The sequence below is a fragment of the Coturnix japonica genome, chromosome 4 (assembly GCF_001577835.2).
Source record: "Coturnix japonica isolate 7356 chromosome 4, Coturnix japonica 2.1, whole genome shotgun sequence".
NCBI lineage: Eukaryota > Metazoa > Chordata > Aves > Galliformes > Phasianidae > Coturnix > Coturnix japonica.
In genome coordinates, this window is record NC_029519.1 from 79,013,463 (window position 1) to 79,030,955 (window position 17,493).

General features: G+C 35.0%; 1 long non-coding RNA gene across 2 annotated transcripts in view; it reads left to right on the forward strand.

The window, feature by feature from the left end:
* The window catches only part of LOC107313858, a 45,803-nt gene that overhangs the window by 16,225 nt on the left and 12,085 nt on the right, over positions 1-17,493 (forward strand). The window contains exons 2-3 of one of the 2 annotated variants that reach the window (XR_001555228.2): positions 7,184-7,267; positions 9,364-9,467. This is a non-coding gene — a long non-coding RNA (uncharacterized LOC107313858). The remainder of the gene's footprint in view (positions 1-7,183; positions 7,268-9,363; positions 9,468-17,493) is intronic. The other variant, XR_001555229.2, reaches the window with a different exon arrangement.

Consider the following 17,493-nt stretch of genomic DNA (forward strand, 5'->3'; position numbering starts at 1 on the left):
TTGTTCTTAATGATTTAATTAAAGAATAACATCAGACAATTCAACATCGGGATCTGATTTAATTGTAATTCCTAATTTTTACAGTTCTCTGTATTCAGTTCTGGGACTACTGAAGCACCCTCAGTTAAATATCTATTGCTGTTCAGTATTCTGCAAATGCTTTATAAATAGAATTTAAATTTTTAAAATGAAGAGCGATAAAAGAAATACTACTTGCTTCTGACCATACAGATAACAGAATGCCCTTTAGAATGGGAAAGAAAATCCCCACAGATTTGTTAAAATAAAACATGAAACAACAAAACAGAGCAACACATGATAATGATCCATCTTCAAGGACGTTAATAGAAATTTAAATTATTCGTTGTAAAGCTTTGCTCTTTTGCACAAGCTTTCTGAAACTAATATCAGGGAATCTGTATGGAAACATCAAGCCTCTCTCTGATTCGGTTTTGTTTTTTTTTTAAGCAGATATAGATTAGAAAAAACAATAACTACGAACTTTGACACCTGTAAATCCAAATTGTTAATTTATATAAAGTGCAGGCAATGGTGGGAATTGATATGGCATAAAATGATTTATCTGAGAATAAAGTAGTGAGAATTTCTCTATGAAATCTGTCAGGACTCAAGCATACTTTGATCTTGTAAAGATAAATGCAAAGGCAGGATGATTAATGGAAGTTTTATTATTATTATTATTATTATTATTATTATTATTATTATTATTATTATTATTTGCATATTTTCCTATTGCACATAGTTTTTATTCTCTTTTTTCCAGAGCACTGTGGTACTCACTACTGAGAGTTATCTAAAAGAATTTGAGCAGTTTCTTTGCTCATATTTCTTTGACATCATTCTTCTTGTTAATAACAAAAATTTGTTCTTTTTGCCATCCTGCTCCTCCTGCAATGAATTTTAAATGCTTGCACCTCTCCCTCATTGTAAATGGAGCATTTTCATATGCTCTGAGTATAAAACAAGCTACCTTTCACAAGCAGACTCTAATATTTATTGATTTTTCTGGGCACTTACTTCAGTGCTTATCATTGTATCAACTGACATGCCTGAATAAGATTCTCTGTGCTGTTCTAGTAAGTCCAAGTTAGGAAAAGTCTTTGGCACCACTAATACCCCAGACTGAAGCTGCTAAAAAGCAGTATTTGTTGCAACTAGAAAAACAAAACCAAACTACCACCACAATAAAACTAACAAAAAACCCACAAAATTCAACCAACCAACCAGCCAACCAGAAGAACATTGGACCCTTCTCTCCTTGCTTCTTGGGCTTGCTTTATATAGTTCGAAACTTTTCGAGTGGGAAGGATGTAAGGAAAGGAAACCTAAGGCCTGGTGTTTCAGTTAAAAGAAATTGTTTCACTCCTCCTTGATTTAGATAAAAATGACAAAGAAATATATTTTACTGAAAGGTCTGAAATGAGGTTTACCAAGCAAATGCAATAACATTATATATTACAACCAATAGGCTCAGCTATGCATCCCTTAAACAAGCAAGAACAGGTTTAAATTTATGTCCTGTAGAGCTACATCGAAAAGCTCAACTTGATAGACTCTAACAGTCTAGTTGAGACTATAATACTTTGCTATGAGGTAAGACTGGCATCATACAAGGCTTAATAATGAGAAGACAAGATGTAATAATTACATAATCTTAGACATTTACCATAATATCTGCATTTTCAATGGATCTTAATGATTACATGTGGAAGGTTTAGAAACATCCAGGGTGTTCTTGCTGTGTTCTATTTTATGTTGTTAGGTGGCAGATACTTCTTATCGAGCTTCTATGTGATGAATTCGTTATTAATTTCTGATGGATATTTATCTGGGAAGTAGCTGCATTTTATTATATCATTAAAAACTCTCTGAAAAACATTTCAGGAGCCATTAGGACAGAACAGGAGATACAAATGGAGTATCCTATTAATATTTCATTAAGTTAATAATGTCTGTCTAAGTGAATTACAGTTATATTTCTTAGCGGCTTTTAAGTACAGTTTGTTTTATTTTGGTGTTTAAATTCCCATTGTGTAGAGCTGTGCTAGTTTCTATGCACTACTTTTCACTGTTTATTTTGTGTTTTTCTAAATGTGTGATGGATAAATTATAGAGCTGGAGGCAGAGGTATAAGAAATGTAAGCATCTAAGGCAAAATAATGATTCTGACATTGCGTCCAGAGCATAACTACATCTCTCTATTTGATTACACATTCACACTCTGCTGGAATGCTGCATATCTACTTTGACACTGGGTCCTGAGGAGTGTTTGATGAGCCTTAATTGTGTTAATTTATCTAGACTGGGGGGCTTTTCTGGGATCACATTTCTCATTAGGTTCCAGCCAGACTTATTCGTGCTAGTCACTTCACATCTGTACAGAGTATGTGCTGCTTCAACAGATACTCTACCAGGTCTGAAGAGGTGAATAATTATTATAACTAATAGAAAGGGAATCCACTTGTTGCCACCTGTACATGAAATAAAAAGGAACAACAGAAACCTGGAAAAGCTTAAGCAATTACTGTTATCCAGCTTTCTTGATTTCTTAAAAAATATTATTATCATTATTATTAAATGCAGGTATTTTCCCTGTAGAGAATAGATGCCCTGTGTGTTACATGATTTGGAGTCCATTCTCATGTAAGTCCATAGTGTACCTTTAAAAGAAACAGGTGTACTCTTGATACATTCATTTTGAACCAGCTTTCTTACTCTTCTCATCATTATCTTAGTATTTTCCTGTTGTTGATAACTGATTGTACTGAAATAAGTTCAAAATTAAAGCTAGATCAACAATTGAAAGGTGAGAAAAGAAACAACAGCAATCGTTATAAAAGTGTTTTCTATGAGGTGACGCTAAGAATCATGCTGTAAGTCCATCAGAAAAAGTAACACATATAAGATACATAAAATACAAAGCCAAAAGCCCTACAGGAAGGGGAAAGTAGTTAGTAGTTGCTTCAGAAAGAGATGGAGATTCCAACTTAAACAATTCTATGATTCTATGATTCAGCAATACTGTTAGAAGGTAGAGAAGGTGGGAATGGTGGCAGAACAATGTCTGAGCAATGTAGTGACTGCTTTTGCTCTCCAGGTAGCTCATCAGCCCCTTTGCAGTGGTTGCTCATATAAATCAGAATGTACAAATATATATATATATATATATTTACTGTTAGTGATCTCTAGCTGGAAACCTTACTGTTAAAAATATAGACCAATGCGTAGATATGAGTCATCAAAAACAGGAAAGCATATGGAACTTTCAAATGAAACCCAGTAGTAACCTACAGATGGCAAGTGCTGTGCAGACAGCAGGCTTTAAGCTCCTGTGCAGTACTTCATAGTGGAAGCACTTTGCTCTGGTGTCTCTGCTAAGTTTCCAGGGAAACTAATGGCTAAACGGAGTATGTACAGACTGTTCTGTGAGCTGTAGACATTATTTTCATAGATTCGTGGCTCCAGCTAAAATATCCCAGAGGACGAGACAGCTGGAACAGAAAAGTTTAGATGCTTACAGTGGCATTTCATTGCCTCATGTTAGTGTAATTTCCAGCTCTGCCAGCTCACCTGCCTTGTGGCAGAATAAGCTAAAGAATTTGATGCTTCAGTGTACAGGATTTCATAATTTAAGTTTTTTTGCTTACACTTTGGAGTGCAGATGAAAATGCTGAATGGTAGAACTATTGTCACATATCTCCTAATGCTGCTGTCCAAAGGCCCATCTATCAGCAAAACTGAACAGAAATCACCCTGTTCTTGACATTTGAAGTCCTTTTTACTTATCTGTTATTTTTTAAAATCATGGAGATTTTCTTCATGGTCATTGACTGGCACTAAAGAATACATAGATAATAATTCAGTTAAGAGATATTTTTCCAGTAAAAATATTAGTTGTTAAGTGTTGTCTAAATCATGCAGAGAGCAACTATTACAACATACTTTAGATAAAGTAATTCAGCATTCACTGAAATGTGGTGCATCCCTTCATCTTCCATTCCAGATAGATACCCCAGTACTATTTGCTTGATAACTTAAAGAAACTTCAGGTGTTATGTACAAAGTTAAAGGATTTCATAAAGAGAAATTCAAACTTGTCTACTTCTCAACACACAGGAATAGCTTACTGATGATAAAAATAAACCTGAAGGTGGTGGGTGTTAGGACATTGGAACCCTTTGGCAGTAAAAACTCAGTAAATTCACATCATGAGTGAAATTTCATTCCCATCACTCCTGGCACTAATAACAGAGAGATAAAAAAAATCACAGTTTATAATTCTGACAGGGACTGGGCATATGTCAGATGCAAAATGTTAGTTTTATAAAGATTAATAACTTATAAGTACTCCAAAGTGCATCCTAGTCTCCTGTAGAACCTCCACATCACTGGTTATATTGCCTACAGAAAATCAGTTTAGGAAACACAGGAGGGGAATGTCATGAGGAGGACTGGATATTTCATTTTTGGTTTTATGCCTTGAATGCTGGAGTCAGACTTGACACTTTAATTTCCTTTATAGATTCATCCCCAAATAACTCCCTTTTATGATTAAGCTGTTCTGCTCACAGAAATCATGTTGCAAAACACTGAATTTGACAAAACATACCGACAGTAATCTACTGACTGGGCCATCACTCCTTGTCAATGATGGTGAATATATTAAAAAAAGAAAAAAATAATTTGAAAAAAATCACTTAGAATGAAATAACCAATTTAGCTTTCTTCCAGAAAATGAATCATAGAACATGTAATTAATGCTAAGAATTAAGCAACTTAGGGCTAGTTTGTTACTGATTTAGAATACACTGTCCATAAGAATTGAAAACAAAAAAGCAAAATTAGGAAAAGGAGAGGAGAGGAGAGGAGAGGAGAGGAGAGGAGAGAAATGAGGAAAGGGAAAGGAAAAGGAAAAGAAAAATACTGTATGAATAACTACCTAAGCAAAATGTTCTGTGATTCTCATATTTTTATTAAACTGACACACACTCTTTTCTGTGGCTGTAATTACTCTAATGACATTCCAACATCACTTGCTCAAGGTCAGTAATACTGAAGAACAGAGCGTAGATTGGATCAGCAACTCTGTGTTCAGAATAACAGAATTATTATTAACACAGTTTTATACCACAGAAACCACACTAGAGTCAGAATGTAAATTATCACTGGAAGGCTTTTACTTGGTGACTTGCTCAGGAAAATTGCATTAAACTGCTTAAGCACAAAAATATCATTGCCAATTGTCATTGCTAAAAAGCATTATTCTGGTGATGGAAATTTAAACCAAAGTGATTGAAGACTAATTCAAAAGCATAAAAGATAGAAAGGTGATTTATAAAATTTAATCATGCCATAAAGTCAATATATATCTACAGGAAAATTTGTTGTTTACTGTAATTTCCATAGGCCTCTTACTGACTTTCCATTTATAAACTGAAAGAGATTTGGGTTTTCTTATGCATAAAGTTTATGAAATAAAAGCTATAAAACAGTATAGAAACTAAATATAAAATTATATATTTAAAGATATATGATTTTACCATTCTTAAAATCATGCAGGGCAGCTACAAGCCTTACTATAAAAAAAGCAATAAAATAGGAGGATAATTTTTTGGCTTCTTCCATTCCAAATCTATGTTTTATGAAATGCATTCAAGAATTCAGCTTTATCTTCAACTGACTGAAATTTTTTTAGGAAAAAGAAGAATCAGTCATGATTTCAACCATTTCAGGGTCTGCATCACATAGAGATGACAAGTTTCCTTCTTCACATATTGTTATCATAGGTCATATAAAGGGAGAGAAGCTGACTTTCCCTCAGAAACCAGATTATACAAGGAAACTGATTTGACTTGACATGATTTGATTTGGGCTGGAAGATTAATCTAGCCTTTAGCTGCCAGAAGCTTTTAGATAAATAGCACTTAGCCCACTTATAGTGAATGGATTTATTTATTTATTTATTTATTGGGGGTAGAGGGGAAGAAAGGATTATTAACTAGAACAACAGCAACTGAAAGTGTAAGAAATCTGCAAAGATTTAGGATTCACATTTCAAGTCTATGAAATACTGCTGTCTTCAGAGACTATTGATGTTCGAAATAGGATATTTGTTTCTCTAATCTGATTAGTGGCTCTACATCAGATTCAACTGATGAGGAGAATAAAAGGACAAAGGTTTTGCAACTATTTCAAATGCCAGTCCTGACCTGAGGCTGAGAAAAGTTGATACAAGACAGGATAAGCACTGTGACAATATTTTGGTGTACCGGGTGGGTGACATAAGTTTCATGTTGCCAGCAGTCAGATGTGCTTCTTCTACATGCATTTCCTTCTGATATATAATCACTTTGAAATATCTTTGTTTTCAAAATGTCGTTATTGAAGCCTATTATTAGAGCTGGTTGCTCCCTAGATCTTCTCACATGTTCCCTCTAAGTGCAAAATCAGCAGAGTGAACTCCAGACAGATTGAAAGAGGAAATTTATGGTGATTTTTAGAAACTGGCTCCTTAATATTCTGGGATTGAACATGTGGGATTTAATTCCAAGAAAAGTGACAAGGTAAAAATACTTTGGATATCTCCAAGTAGGTCTCAAAAGAGATACAGCTGTGACACCTTGTGACACAACACTAGAGTGAACTTGAACGTGCAGTTCATTGGTAGCACTATGATGATGCTTTAAGGATGTGAGGATTTGAAATCCACAATGTTAAATTCTACAAACAAAATTTCATTCGTCTATTTTAAAAAGATATAACTCAACCAAGAGTGATATACAGGTTTTATTCCTCTCAATGTCAGAAGTGAATTGTATTTTCAGTTGTCACATAATAAATCTCTGGCAAAATGGGAATTTTGGCTTTGTAAACCTCAGCTAACAGCCCATCCAAAAAACCATGAACAACTAATTTTCTTTGGAACTCTGAAACACTGTTCAAAAATACAGAATTACCATTTAAATCTGTAAAAATAAGCACACTGAAGCCTAGCCTCATTTTCCCAATAGCTTTGTCTGAGGTAATATTTAGAGATCCCTATGGAAGATTACTGGAGAGAAGATATCGCAGAACACGCACCCATGCTCTGTGTCTATTATAGATAGGCACACATGGGTATAGGAAAAAATTCCAATGAAACTGTCAATCATCTTCTTTCTAGATATTTTTAAGTCCTACCTAATGTCTGAAAAACTGAATATGGACACTGAAAATGCATCACCCACAATGAAACTGTGCTACTTTGGTAAGCTCTCTGTATATATATACATATACATACGCTGATATGATGGTTGAACAATATTAAATTGTGTGCTGGTTTGAGTAGATCAAAGTTACATGCACTTCAGAGTCTTTGCATAATCCATTAAGATTAATTAGATGTATTCACTCAGGCCTTCACCATCCATCGAAGAAAGGCTCTAAAAGTTTGCAGTTGCAAATCTCAGTCTTAAGAAATTTCAATTTTAAATTTGAAAAAATGTTTTATTGAATCACTATATGTCAGCCAAGAAAGACAGACATTTGTAAAGGAAAAAATCATTCTGAAAGAAAAACTCTTGGAAGCCATATCTAGGCCAATGAAGGATATCTTCCAAAAGACATTATTTTGTGAGTCTAAGAGTCAAGTCTCAAGCCTTATTATACAGGCTATCTATTAATTTTACATTAAAAAGTGCTGTCCATCTTTTTCATTTTAGAAATTTAGGTAGATTTTATCCCACTTGTTTACACTGTCTCATTCTCTGTATGGAAAGAAATTTCAATGAACATTTCCTTAAAAATAAATAAATAAATAAATTACTTCAATAATTCAAGTTTTGTAACTACACATACTCTTCCCATCTTATACTTGAAGTCAATTAATTACTCCTACTGTTAACTAAGCTTTATGCTGGAAGAGAACATTTAGATTTAGATTCTCAATTACCAAATGGCATAAATCTAGCATTTCCTAAAATGCAGGCTTATTTGTCTCAATATTTATTTACAGCATTAAGGTAGCAATTAATCTATCTATACTACTGAAGACTAAAAACTCGCTAGCATGGATTTATAGCTAATATTTGAGTTTTAGAGTGCAAACAACTTTAAGGTCAACAAAATTAAGTTTTTGGAAATGACTTCTGGAACATCTGCTGAACTATGTCAATCACTTTCCGAAAGCTCGGTCAGTCTGTCTCACAAATTTTTGTTTTTAGATTGTCTTTGAATAGATTTTTATATGTAAATCAAGGAAAAAAGGAGACAGTTTTCATGGTCTAGAGATAGTGAATGTAATCAAACTTCTCCATGGTTTGCCAAGATAAATACATAGGCAGTGAAACGATTAAAATGCACACTGTCACTATTAACAGAGATTTGACATTTTCAAGATTTGAAAATTAATTAATTTTCAGATTAATGAAAATAGAAATCTATCAAGTTTTTCACCATAAGTCAGGAAGCAATAACAAAAGATTTTCAGATGTCCCCTCTGGTGTGTTTATATTAATATTCAACTACTCCCTCATGTGCTTTTCATCGGGAAATTTCCAAGTATTTATCAAAGCAGGTAATCTTTAAAAAGGTTTGGAAAAAATCGAGCTAAAACATGTTTTCATCTGGTTTTGCATAGGAAGGAGAAATGAAGCAATTTGATTTCCATCAAGTTGCCCAGAGATCAGATAGATTTTTCATAAGTTGAGAAAACTACATCTGAGTGTTTTATGTTTCAGTGCTTTGCGTTGGCTCAGACATTGCAACTGCTGGAAATATCATTTATGAAGGAATCTGCAGTTCTCTTACTACTTCTTTAGAATTACTCTTCCTCCAAACCTTTTTATGAAAACAGTTTGGTTTTAAAGTCATCAGTAATCAATTCTAACAAATTAATCCATTTAAATTAGTGTAACTCATTATATGATTTGAGGTAGGGGCTTTTTATCTAGAAGTATGAGACTGCTGATCACAGTGATTAATACAGTGGATGATTTGGCATGCCCTGATGAACAGTCCTAGAGGCAAGGTTTTCTTGCAAATTGTGAAGTACTGTTTCCTTACATAAACATGGAATATTTTAACATTGCATGTGAAAGAGATGAAAAGCCCAAAACAAAGTCATTCACTAAGCTTTGGCAGAAGCTATTTCCCTAATCAGACTGATAGCTGAAGAGGATTATTGTCATGCCAAAACACCTCCTTAAGAGAGAGGTTTTCAGTGCATGAAAGAGATATTTTTGTGTGTGTGGTATGGATGCAGTACGCAGAGTTTGATGACCCCAAAAATGACCTTTTATCCTAAGATATATGAGATTGTCCCTTATCCTTGTCCTAATGGAGTAGATGTCTTTATTTCCACAGAGCTCTTGCACTGCAGAGAAGAGAGGTATTAATGGTGGTGGTTTCAGTGCTGACTGCTCTGCAAATATGAACTGAACTGAAATCTCCATATTCATTTCACAAAGGTCAGTGAACAGATATCAGTGTAATACATGTCTTTGAAGCCTGAGGGACTTAATTCAATGTTGTATCATTGTAAGTTTATGTCAGTTTAACTTCTCTGAAATCAGGCCAATGCTAAAATCAGTAGAGTTAGAAATGGCATAAAGCTGTAAAAAAGTTAGGGGTGAGTCATGCTTTTTTATTCTCACATATAAAAGATGAGTGTTTTCTATGGTTTCAGTATGAAGCCAGAATAAATAGAGAGGTCTGGAGTGGGTTTGTGATTTGTTGAAGCTCAGGAGGCTTCAATGTATGCAAGCCAAACCCAAACCCAAACCACAGTTCATGCAGATATCCCACTGAACAATACTTGCTGACTTTTACACAACTTCAGCTGTAAAGTCAGATTCATTTGACATTTCTTTCCTTGATGAATTGTTCACAGAAAAAAAAAAAAATAAAAAATAAAAAATAAATAAATCTGCAAGTAGTCAGACAGAAAGCATTTGTAGGGAAGAATGTCTTCACATACAGAATGTGATCAGATCAGATTTGCTGGTGATTAATACAAGTAGGCAGAAAACAAACCAACAAATATCCTCAAATAATCCTATGTGATTTTACAAACAGATCAGGTACCTGCCCTGAACATTCAAGCCTGAACTCTTTCTGTAGATTGTTGTCTTTCTGAATTAGTGATAAAATCTCCAGACTCAAACCATTGAGTTCATACATACAGTGATGTGCAGTCAAGCATTCCATTTCTTTGCAATACAGCCCACAGGTATTGTTCCCTTATCAGTCATACAGGTAGTGAATGAAGGGCTGAATACCGGTAAGTACCAAGACAATATTCCCACTATGAGTATTGCAGTACTACCATGTTACTTAGAAAAGTGATGAAAGCACACACCTTTTTTACGTCTCTGACATACAGATAGGTCCTGCCCTTAATGAGATGCAGTAAAGAAGTGGAAGTATTGGTATGATATACCGTACACTCAAACGTACCTATACTCAGCCAATTTGTGAACACAATGTTTTTAAAGTTTCTGCAATACTTCTAACCACTTCAGTAAATCTGGAAGAATAAAGGTAGAAACCCTTGATGTCTTTGGAGAAAATAAAAATTTTTTAACATTTCTGGATGGAGGCTTACATTTCTCCTCCACTCAAACACCCAATGAACAGAGTAAATTTCATTAAAAAGCACTTGAAATTAGTTTCCACCTTCATGCTTACCTTTAAACAGCAAGTTAGAGTTCCGGGCATCAACAGCACTATTGTCACTGTTGGATAAATGCAGAAACCAAAGAGCACATCCTTCATGAAGTCACTGAAAATTAGCATTACATGGGCAGATAAGGACAGGACATGAGGAAATGGCTTCAGACTAAAATAAGGAGATTTATTTTAGATGCTAGGAAGAAATTATTTACTCAGCGAGTGCCCTGGCACTGCTGCCCAGATGAACTGTTGATGCCCTATCCCTGGAGTTTGCTCAAGGCCAGGCTGGATGGGGACCTAGACAGCCTGATCTGGTGAGGGGCAACCAGCTCACCACAGGGAGCTGGAACTGAGCGATATTTAAGGTGCATTCCAACCCAAGGCATTCTATAATTCTGCATGTAAAAGAGTGAGGTAGAGATGATTTGAGAATCTAGAACTAGTAATTCATAGCTCCGGTCTTTTTCCCTTTGAAAACATGCAATGCAGAAATAAGTTAGTCCAGCAGTTCTGCCAAGAGAGCAATTTGAAAGCTGTGGAGGCTGACAAGATGGCTGAATATCATCTCAGGCACAGAACTTGCTCATAAGAGGAGAGATTTTAGGGACATATGCATACTGAGTTGGCAAATGTAGAACTACATTAACAGCAGTCATTTTTAAGTACTTGCTTTCATAGTGGTGCTTTAACCAAGAGCTAAAACATGTATATATATATTCATATATATGTTTGTATGTACAGCTATACTTATTTCAGCTAGTTCTCTGACATAAACATATTCAAATTAGTGATAACGCCATATACTATATATCACAGATTTTAATACCCTGCAAAGTACCTAAATTGATCTCCTACATACAATGAAATTAATCATGAGAAAGAAGTCACTGCATGAGTACTGTAAAACAGAATAAATAAGAATTGCTTATATGAATAAGTGTAATAACCAAGATGCAAAAACTACCTTAAAAAGAGATATTCTCACAAAAATGAAGATACAGTGCTAAGAGAAAAAAAGATTATTAAATAAATGCATGGTAGAGGGACTATATCTTTAAAACTGAATAGAAAGAAGAAAAGACATGCCATTAATTTAAGCAAAGAATAATTCTCTCAAAATTGTGGTGGTGGGAGGTTGCTAGAAGCCTCTTATTTGTATGGATTTTGTGTTTCCCTTCTAAGAAGTCCTTAAAAGTTATGAAAATCTCTTTCAATGTCCTTCTCAATTGGCAACAAGGCAGGAACGCTCTTCAAGGAGATGGACTGGTAATGAAGTCCTGGACCATGAGAGAGGCTTACTGCAGAGCATAAATACAAGACACAGGGAAGGAAGGGGATTACCCCTTTACATTATATAATAAATAATATCCTTTTTTTTTTTTCTTTTTTCTTTTTTTTTTCCCTTCTTTTTTCTTTCTTCTTCTTTTTCTTTTGCAGATGTTTCCTTATTTTCTCCCAGATCATCCAGGAAAACACTACTGTATGGGTGGATGACCAAAAATCAGGGTTTCCCTGCCTGCTTTTAAGCAGGATCAGTTATTCATGACTTTTCCAAAAGATGTTTGTATAAGCTGCTCCTAATGATCTCCCATTCTGGCAACTTCAGAGACTACCTAGTCATTATATCCCTGTGTGTTTCAGCATTGACAATCTTTTGGCTCTCAATATTTCACCTGTATCTTCCTTCCTATAATTACTACACACTACTCTTGTCCTATCATTTAAGAAGACATAAAATTATCATCTTTTCTCTTTAGTGAATTAGCCTCAGGGATCTTAATGTTTCCCCATAGCCTATGAGCAACACTGGACTATGAATAAGTACTTTAAATCCCCGCTGTGTAGATTCAGACAGACCAAAGATCAGGGAAATGCTTTTTATTTTCTGCATACTTGAGGAACACCACTTCATGACTTCTTTGGCACAGAGATGATAAAATTGCCACCATAACATAAGCCTCCTAGTCAACATGAAAAATACATTGTGTGTGTTTCTCACTTGGGTTTTAAATTACCACAATTCTCACTTCATTTCTCCATCTAAGTTTACTTTAATTTTTCTTTCTCCTCATCATTTGTTCTTCTTCCCTGCTACTGATGGTGCTGCTAATTTCCAAAGGGTTCTGAGTATTCAAAATGTCTCTGAATACGTTCTATGGGAATACAGAGCAGAAGTGCCAACTTGTACATTCATTCCTCATGATTAATTTTTATTTATTTAATTATTCAATAAGATAAAGGTTTGTTTGCTCACAGTCTCTGTAAAAGCAAGTGGAACAGCAAGGGTTCATAGAATGAATTATCCAGTTTTGTTCCAATTTATTTATTTATTGCATTATTTTCCTTTCTAGTACTTCATCTACAGTACATGATATGTTGTCCTCCATGTGACTCAAGTCAAATGAACTCTGTAATGTAGGGAGTAGGGATGGTTTAGAAATAGAATTGCTTGCCTTACCCTGAATCTTGCTGGTGCACAATAAAAATTGCTTTACTTCTTCCTGTCATTATATGGTTAATGAAATCAAATGCAGAAATAGACCAGAAAGAAAATGCTATCACTGCATTGGTAGTCATGACCTTACATGTTGTCATCTCTGGGAGACATGAAGGTTCAGAAAGAGAAAATTACCACTAATACATGATCATAATGAAGAAACAAGTTTTATCACTTGACTTTTGAGGTTTAAGATGATATGGTTATGACACTTCACACTTAAACATGCATCAATCATTCCTCCACAGCACAGAAAGAGCTGTGGGTTCCCCAGGGCAGGAAACATGCAGTCAAGTATCTCAGCATAGAAACGACATTTCACCCCATCTTTAGGAATGATTTCACTAAGAAGGAACTCTATGCCAATGAGTCGCAAGCTGTGAGGGCACTTGGCAGCTGAGATTCCACCATAGGATTTTGAACAATTTCTAGTTTTTCTCCATCAGGAAAAATAATAGTAAAACTAAAAAGTCCTTTACATCTTTGGCTGTCCAAATGGTACCAGTACAGCAGAAAGTTTTGCTGTACCAAAACACACAATGTCACCAACAAATCTTTATGACTGTACTATAAACTTACTGCTCTCTGTCTGTGGTAAAAACAGGAACACTATAATTAACATTCAGTTTCTTGAAGGGTAGGATTGATAGCTGTCTCTCATTTATCTGTAGTGTCAAGGAGTTAGCCATTCAACTAAATCCATATGGTGAAATTATATTTCCTAGATACCTGCTTAGAAAACTACTGATTTTGTGAGGTAGACATTATGATACTCACCACAAAGAAGACAGTATTTGTCAACAAAAATTAGAGAAATATTGTATCAGAAATATTATTTGATATATTAGTTGAAATGTCTGGGTACTGTTATACTCATCTGTGCTGCTGCCTATAGCAAGTGCATTCACACATTCACTCAGACTGTAATACCTACTAAATACAACTGAGATTATGGCATAAAGTAAATACAGATTTCTGGTTTCAGTTCCGGTCCTAGTAAAGTCAAGCTGTGCTTTCATCTAGATTTTGTTCTGAGCTCCTCTCTATCTGCATCACCAGTATCAGATATGAAGCAGTTCCATGGTCAGAAGAAAATTACAGAGAAGAACAATGTCAATTCAAAGAAAACACTGACCCTCCTGTTTTTATGGCTGCATAAGACAGGAACCACAGAACTGACCTGGGACTCCAACAGTGCAAATAATGTTGACTGTGCAAATTAATATTTGTCAGATAAACAATCCTACTGTTTTGATTCTATAATGATTTAGCTGAAAGAAGTGAGGAATTCTTACTGTCAGAAAAAGCAAAGAACTGTACCGAACAAATGATAACAGAATCAGAACCCTCGGAGTTGGAACGGATCTCCGAAGATCTTTTAGTCCAACTGGCTCCCAAAGAAGGTTTCCTACAGCAGGTTGCACAGGAAAGCTTTGAATGTCTCTGGAGGAGGAGACTCCACCACCTCACTGAGCAGTCTGTTCCAGTGCTCCGTCACCCTCACAGTAAAGAGGTTATTCCCCATGTTTGTATGGAACCTCCTGTGCTGCAATTTGTGCCCGTTAGCCCTTGTCCTGATTCTGGGTACCACCAAAATGAGCCTGACTGTGTCCACTTGATCCTTCCCTTTTGATATTTATCCCTCTCAGCTGTCTCTCCTCCAGATGTAAGAGCCTCAGGGCTCTCAGCCTCTCCTCATATGGGAAATGTTCCAGGCACCTCATCACTGTGGCCTGACATTCCTGACATTTCTCAGATATATCTCTCTGTAGCTAGAACTGAAGTTTACACTTTATTGTTTTGTTCAGCAACTGTCAAAGGTGACAAGAAGCAATGAGAAAGACAAAGAAAGTTAACTAGACTTATCGTGTGGAAATTAAAGAAACATAAGAGAAAATGGAAAAAAAAAAAAAAAAGGAGAGATTCTAATGGTCTTATTACATCACACAGTCGGGCTCGATTTACAGTACAAGACCCAAAATTCCAGAAATATTAAATTGATTTTAAAATATTAGCTCCTTGCATAACAAAAATGGTTTAGAAATCAGGCAGCCATATGATGCCCCCTTCTAAGTTCAGAAACCAGTGATAAATTGAAATACTGGGATACCTGGAATGACCTTGGAAAACTCATTTGTAGTAATTTAACGAAATAGAGAAAAAATCCTACTAAAAAACAAAAACAAAACAAAAACAAACAAACAAACAAAAAAAACACCCCACATTTATTTAAATCAACACTTCAGTAAAATACTGCATTTATAGCAAATCCTAATTATCTTTTTTTTTTATTTATTTGTTTTTCAGTGAATATTCATAGCTTTATGTTTCAAAGAAGCTACGTAAACTAAATTGTTCTCTCCTTTGTTTTCAAATCCCAAAATGAGATGCAGGAAATAGAAAAAGAACTGAATAATATAAGCTATGTATTGTATGCCTACTAAGTGAACACTTATCTGTATTTAGACAATTAACATGTCTTCTTGAATATTAGCATGTTGATACCATAACAAGTCTGCATTAAAAAAATGGAGATAGCATTTGTGGGTATTTCTAAATAGTACACAGTACATAAAGGCAAACTCACGTGCAAGACATTGTTCATACGAACCATTAATAAATATGTCATTTGCCCAATTTGGAACTGAAGATCTGTTAAAAAAACCCTCTGTGTAGAATCAAAGTGAATTGCTTCATCTCCAAGGCTATGCTTTGTTTCTCTCCCTTTTCAATTGTTCTCTGATGGCTGTTGTGTAAAAGGCCGTATTAATCAACTACAAAGTGCAGGAAAGAAAACTGTCCAAACACCTAAATAACTTGTTTATACAAATGATATGGACCACTGTAAGAGATGAGGTCAAGAGTCCCATTTGTTGTCATGTGCCATTTTATTGATGCTGCAGGATGCACCCAATCATAATTTTGTCACCGTCTGCTTTCCATTCCTCCAAAGAACAATCAGTCTGGGGCTGTGATATGCATCAAGCACCCCCGTGCATGTTGCATGTTTGATAGAGCCCTACCTTAGTCATTAATCACGCATGGAGTTAAATTTCCTCTGTCAGTACAGCAATTCTGCAAGGGCAAGAATGTGTTATCAAGTTTGTGTTAAAGAAATGGAATCATAAAAAAGTAGGTCAGTGTGAGGCTGCTTTAAAGCAGTACCTTAAAATTAAAATTATCCCGACTGTCTAAATGTCACTACTTAGATATAATGTGATTTAAGTTTAAGATATATTCCATATCCTGTTAAATACAGAGTCTTGGGAATCAGCTTTTTTTGCCTTTTATTTATATATTTGTTTATTTATTTTCCAAAGTGTGTCCCTTACTCAGAGTGTAATACCACTTCAGGCTGAAAAAGGATAATTTATACATTATTCCATGACAAGATCATTGGCAATGGAAGCAACAACAACAAAAACAACCTCCAGGGTCTCCCAGATTTTGAAAAACATATTAGAATAGTAACTGTCCTGATGAGGGCACTCACACCCCCATAAACTTTTCAGTAGTCCTTCAGATTACCAAAGAAAAGAATAAAATAAAGTAATACGAAATACATCAGGTATTTCAATTTTATGTTAATTTAGTTTGAGAGTCAAAAAAGTTTTGCAAAAGTCAAGTCAACTTCAATAACACCCGAATTCAACTTATAGAATTATGGATGATTGGTATTATTAACACGAAAAGAAGATTCCTGAGAGAAGAGACCACTTTGATCTAGCAGACAAAACCGTAATGAGGTGTTATGGCTGGAAGCTGAAGGTAGACATGTTCAGAAGAGAAATAAGGGAAACACGTTTAATGGCAAACATAATTAACCACTGGAACATTAGATTTATGCACACTGTGAATTTTTTTCTCACTTGACACTTTGGATTCAGTCTTTTTTCTAATGGAAACACATTAGTACACTTACAAATTGATAGGAGCATGTTGCAGGAATCAAACCTGCTGGGAAGGAAAAAGAAAATAGACAGGTGTGGAGTGCCTGCTACAAGTCTGTCAATACAATATCCTGTAACTTATCACCTGCATTCATTTTTTTCCCTGTATATTCTGCTTATTATTTTTCTGCTTATCTGCATTTTGTGTCACCATTATTCTCCATAGTTCATAGAGCAATGGAAGCAGGGCTAAAGGAGGCAGTTCTGTGTAGGTATACCAAGAAGTGACAATGTAAATAGCAACTCAGAATTCATGTTGATGATAATGATACACAAGTTAAGAACAGCTATTTTTTTTTTTTGTATCCAGAAGAGTAACCAGCTTTTAGGACAAGTTTAGGAAGTACAGACATTAGTAAATACAATAAATGTCAT